Below are 6,000 nucleotides of genomic sequence, written 5' to 3'. Positions count from 1 at the left end.
TTTTTACACATTTCCTTAATCGGATTACATATCTGTTCCTCAATATCCCAGTGGCTAATAGGTGGTCTGTAGCACAATCCCGTCAGCATGATTGCACCCTTCCTGTTCCTGAGTTCCACCCAAATGGACTCAGTGTCTGACCCCTCCATTAAGTCTCCTCTGAGTGCAGCTGTGATATTGTCCCTGATTAGAAGTGCAACTCCACCCCCTCTTTTACCTCCTTCTCGATCTTTTCTAAAACTTCGAAAACCTGGGACATTAATCACTTATTCCTACCCCTTTCTCAACCAAATTTCAGTAATGACTACAACATTGTAGTTCCATGTACTGATCCATGCTGTAATGTTAGGGAAATTGATTTGCTAAGGAAATTAATTAAAATTGATCACAGGTAAATTAAACATAGACTTTGAAGCAAAGAGAGCTTTATTCATGATATCGTGGAGAGTGGATCCTCTAGCAGTGGGTTTCAAACTCCAAATAATACAGAGGGCACAGCTCTTTTTATACATGTACAACCATTTGCAAAAGCAAAGGCTGTTTCATTAACCTAGTGAATTACAAAAGGTTCACATGTATTTATCATGATAAGCTATACCTGTAGCAACAGTCACAAATTAAAAATTCAGTCCTTTGTACAACTTTGTATGAAAAGACAGTTTGTCTCATATCCTTGAGGCTAATTCTTATAAGATAAGCAACTGCAAGTATTTATTCTTAGAATTGTCTCTGCTAAAAGCCAAGTCCATATCTATAAGAAACTATGCTGCAAACTAGTTCCATAATCAAAAAATCAATATTAACCCTTCATTTATCAAAATCTTTAAGTCACAATATTGTCCTCCACAGTACCCCTCTTTTTGATCACAGGATCAGTATAAATATCAGAGTTAGCAAATGGGGCTTCATAAGTCAGTGGTAGGGATTTCATTTTTAAATATTCCACTTCATTATACTCCAGGTCTTAAGTATTAGTGTTAACCCGATGGAATGTAGAAATGGGTAGGTTTGCACATATGAATCAAGTGGCAAAAACACATACTAAATTACATAATGTACTCGTGTTATCCACCACACCACCAAAGATATTCCCAAAGGGCATCCAAGCCCCAGACAGATATTGTTATAGAATTCTTCACCAATCCGATGTATCTGTTTTAGATATCTCCAGATATGGCCAGCCAAGCAAGCAAGTTTATTTGTATAGCACTCTTCAAACACAAGGCAACTCAAAGTGTTTTACATAGAACAAGATATAAAAATTAAACATCAAATTTGAGACAATATATAAGAGAATAAAATCGCACAAAATAGAGATGATAAATTGAAGTTAAAGTGCAGGAGATTCTAACTAAAAGTTACAGCAAAAAGAGAAGTTTTAAGCATTGATTTAAAAGAAATTAAAGTTGGGGCAGACTTCAGATCCTCTGGAAGGCTATTCCAGATATGTAGAGCACAGTAACTAAAAGCTGCTTTACCGTGTTTACTTTTGACCCTGAGGACGGTAAGCAGACCCACCCCAGATGACCTCAGGCTTGGGAAGGTTCATAATGCAGCAGGAAATCAGAGATGTAGTTAGGTCATAATATTTTAAACTCAATCCTCTGATGGACAAGAAGCCAAAGAGATCTGATAACTGGAGTAATATGTTTTACTTTCTTGGTCTCAAGTGGGTTATGTTTACAGATCCATCAGGAATATAGGTACAACATTCTTGGCCTTTAGTGGCACATGTTCCTCCTTTCTCAGCCAAAGTAAAATATAAGGCCATCCTGTTTTGCAGGGCCTCAGTTCGAGTGGCTACTACTTCAGCAGTTAAGCTGAAATAAACATTATAAGCACAGGTAAGTCTAGACACTAAGGCAATGAGGCAACTGAATCTATATATCATTAGCCACTCCGTTCTTTTCCAGTACACTATCTGACTCTGGAAGAGAGGGCTGATACACCTTACACTTGGTTCTGTGCTCCCAGTGTCTTTCCCTGATATCTGTCTTCTGGTCTGATCCATCCCTTACTGACCTGGGGCTCTGGTTCCCAGCCCCCTGCAAAACTAGTTTAACCTCTCCTGAGTAGCATCAGCAAACTACCGGTCAGGATAGTAGTTCCCCTCCAGTTCACGTGCAACCCGTCCCTCTTGTACAGGTCACCCCTGTACAGGAAAGACTCCAATGATCCAAGAACTTGAAATGCTGTCCTCTGTGCCATCTCCTCATCCACTCATTCATTCATGAAATCATCGCATTCCTGCCTGTGTTAGTCCATGGTGCAGGGGGTAATCCATAGATTACAACATTGGAGGACTTCTGTTCAGACCCTTTCCTCTGTATACTCACGTAGACCTTCTCCGCCCACCCCCGTAATCTGTATAGGGTCAATGAAGTTGTTGCCACCTTGCCTCACTTCGAAAGACTCTGTGTTCATCTCCTGAGTAAATACAGATGCAAATATATAAAATGTCCCCCATCTCCTGCGGCTCCACACATGAAATACCATTCTGATCTTAATGAGGATTAAACTGCTTTTTTTTTCTGGGGCATTTTATTGGACAAAATGTTAATAAAACAAATCCTATTGACTAATTAAACAAACCAAACTTATAGGCCAGTTGGAACAAATGAGGTGCATACAGAGTTCAAGAAATGCAAGAGAATAGAAACATAGAAAACCTACAGCACAATACAGGCCCTACAGCCCACAAAGCTGTGCCGAATATGTCCTTACCTTAGAAATCATGCAGGGTTACCCATAGCCTTCGATTTTTCTAAGCTCCACGTACCTATCCAGGAGTCTCTAAAGAAGAAACATTCAAACTTTTATGTTTTTGTGTTTACCCAGATCATATCCACCCGAGACCCGTTTATTTACTGGCGATGGCCTTTTCATCACTATTCCCACGCATAGTAGAGTTACGTTGCTGTTAGTTTGTATTCACAGTAATGGCTAACCCATTACAAATCTACGGTGAAAGGGTTACAATAACTACCTAATGTTTCTTGTAAAAGTCTGCGATCTCTCTACAATTCCCTCTAAATCCCCCAGACTGTTGGATGGTGCGTATTAACCTTTCTTATTACTCAGTTCCACCAATAAAGTCTCACTAGCCGAGTTGTCCAGTCTGTCCTGACTGAGCACTGCCGTGACATTTTCCCTAACGGGAAACGCTGCCCCTCCTCCTTTAATCCCTTCTACTCTGTTGAATCTAGAGCTGCCAGTTCTGTCGCCCCTGCAACCAAGTCTCACTAATGGCTACCATAACATTCCGGTGGTTGATCCAAGCCCTGAATTCACCTGCCTTTCCCACGATACTTCTTGCATTGAAGTATCAGCTCATCGCACTATGCTCAACCTTTTGATTCCTGACTTTGTCTGAGGTCTTAACAACATCTGTCTCCGCAACCTCTCCACTATCTGTTCTGGCACTCCGGTTCCCATCCCCGGGATTTTTTTGTGTCTCTAACATTCTTTTATATTTATGTAATCCAAAGCAGACATAAATCCATTCAGCATTTCCTATGATTAAATTACAAACGTTTTTATGTTTATTTTGATAATTGTCCTCCAGTACGAATTTGATAGTAATCGTGAAGCTGACAATGGCAGAACGCCATTCCCAGAATTCCACGCGAGGCAGACTGCACTCTACCATTTGTCAGTGAAGTTTAGTACGCAGGCGTGCAGTTGGATTCCCTTCTGCAGAAAGGGTGGAATGGCGACGGAGTATATGGATCGAGTGGGTCGAAACTGGTAAGAGATATGGGGCATAAAGGAAGGGCTAATGCTGTGAGTAGGCTAGAATAAGGTATAAGCTGCAGGTTTCAGTCTGAGACTTAAGTAATCGCAAACGTTGCGCTTAAATCGGAGAGGTAAGTCCTATATCAGCCGCAGGAACATCAAACGCATGCTCTGTTATTGGAGGCGCGACTGTGCATAGGTGGGGCTTCAAGACCAATTTGACTAAGAGAGGAAATTATTGGCCTCTTCCTTTGATGGGCAGCATAGTGACAAGCGGAACGTGAGGAGGGGACTGGACAGAGTGCAGCCGATCGAAATCTGATATGGCGCTGGGAGTTTGGAAAATCAGGAAGGACAAACTCAGAATGTATTTATTTCCTACGTGCAACTTCTGCACTTGGGATATAAATTTCTAATCATTCAAAATAGGGTTAACAAAATACTTTCCATCGTTGCAGTTTCCTGTTGCATTTCTTGATTAAATCGAGTGAAGAAGAGTTTAAACACGATTGAATGGATGAAATGCATTATTCAGGTGCAGAGACACAACTTTAGCTGAGCGGGCAAGATTGGCGTATAAAAGGGATTGGGTGTAAATTGATGCACTACTACTCCAGAGGCCAGGGCTAGTCATTTATGGGGGTGACACCGTGATTAATTTACCACACAAGAAATCCAGAAGTAAGAGTTCAAAGCCCAATAAGACAATGCAGTTATTTGGTTCGTAATCTGGAGGGCAAAAAATAGACAATCTAACGATGATACCCATTAAAATTAGTGACCTGTCATTGAAAACCCTTCTGCTTTGGTAATGAAAATCCCTTTGCTGTCCTGATGGAGAGTTTCAGCCTTAAACATCGACTCTTAATTTTTTTCCATAGACGCTGCCCGACCTAAGGGAGGGAACGACCACTCCTCTCCCTCCTCCCTCCCTCCCTCCCTCCCTAACCTAAGATCCTCCAAAATTTCGTGAATGTTTCTCTGGACTTCCAGCATCTGCAGAATCTACTGTGTTTATGTTTTGTTTGGCTGAAGTCCTTCGGGTGAGGATATCTGTCATCCTCACCATGAGTGGCGGGAATGGTTGATTAATGGACCAGGTTTCTGAAATGTTAGAAGAGGTAGAGGAGAATGTAAAAGAGTTCTTAATCAGGAACAATATTACAGCTGCACTCAGGGGAGGCATAACTGGTGGTGGGGGAGAGTCAGACAGTGAGGCTGTTTCGGTGAAACTCAGGAAGGGGAAAGGTACAATCACACTGATGGGATTGTACTACAGACCCCTAATAGCCACTGGGAAATTGAGGCACAGATATGTAAACAGATTAAAGAAATGGGTAAAGTAATGGGGTTATTGTCATGGGGGATTTCAACTTTCCTAACATAAACTGGATCCTTCTTAGTTTTGCAAACACGAGGAATTCTGGAGATACTGGAAATTCAAGCAACACACATCAAAGTTGCTGGTGAACGCAGCAGGCCAGGCAGCATCTCTAGGAAGAGGTACAGTCGACGTTTCAGGCCGACACCCTTTGTCAGGACTAACTGAAGAAAGAGCTAGTAAGAGATTGAAAAGACTTTTAAATCTCTTACTAGCTCTTTCTTCAGTTAGTCCTGACGAATGGTCTTGGCCTGAAACATTGACTGTACCTCTTCCTAGAGATGCTGCCTGGCCTGCTGCATTCACCAGCAACTTTGATGTGTGTTGCTCCTTCTTAGTGTAAAGGGTTTAGATGGGGCAGAATTTGTAAAGTCTATCCAGGAATGTTTCTTAAATCAATATGTGGATGGATCATTGAGAGGGAGGCGTACCGGACCTGGTGTTTAGTTAATAGCCTGGTCAGGTGACTGACTTTTCAGTTGCAAACACGAGGAAATCTGCAGATGCTGGAATATCAAGCAGCACACATAAAAGTTGCTGGTGAACGCAGCAGACCAGGCAGCATCTGTTGGAAGAGGTACAGTCGACGTTTCGGGTCGAGACCCTTCATCAGTAGGTGATGTTAGGGAACAGTGACAACAACTCCTTAACTTCCACAATAGCTATAAATAAGGATAGGTATGCTCCTTGTGAGAGAGTTTTAAATTGGAGTAGGGCAAATTATGAGAACATTAGACAGGAACTAAATTGGGAACACCTTTTCTCTGGCAAGTTCACATCAGACATGTGGATGAATTGTACAGAATACAGGAAGGGTATGTTCCTGCAAGAAGGAAGGACGGGGATGGAAAGGTAATAGAACCTTCAATCAGCAGTTGAATTTA

At 41.7% G+C, this 6,000-nt stretch overlaps 1 long non-coding RNA gene across 1 annotated transcript in view; it reads left to right on the top strand.

The window, feature by feature from the left end:
- The first annotated feature begins 3,695 nt into the window (after positions 1–3,695).
- The window catches only part of LOC134352837 (uncharacterized), a 36,196-nt gene continuing 33,891 nt past the window's right edge, over positions 3,696–6,000 (top strand). Inside the window, exon 1 of the long non-coding RNA XR_010019479.1 lies at positions 3,696–3,747. This is a non-coding gene — a long non-coding RNA (uncharacterized LOC134352837). The remainder of the gene's footprint in view (positions 3,748–6,000) is intronic.

This window comes from Mobula hypostoma, chromosome 10 (assembly GCF_963921235.1).
Source record: "Mobula hypostoma chromosome 10, sMobHyp1.1, whole genome shotgun sequence".
Classification (NCBI taxonomy): Eukaryota; Metazoa; Chordata; class Chondrichthyes; order Myliobatiformes; family Myliobatidae; genus Mobula; species Mobula hypostoma.
The sequence above is the reverse complement of the archived record's forward strand: the minus strand, read 5'-3'. Positions and strand labels throughout refer to the sequence as shown.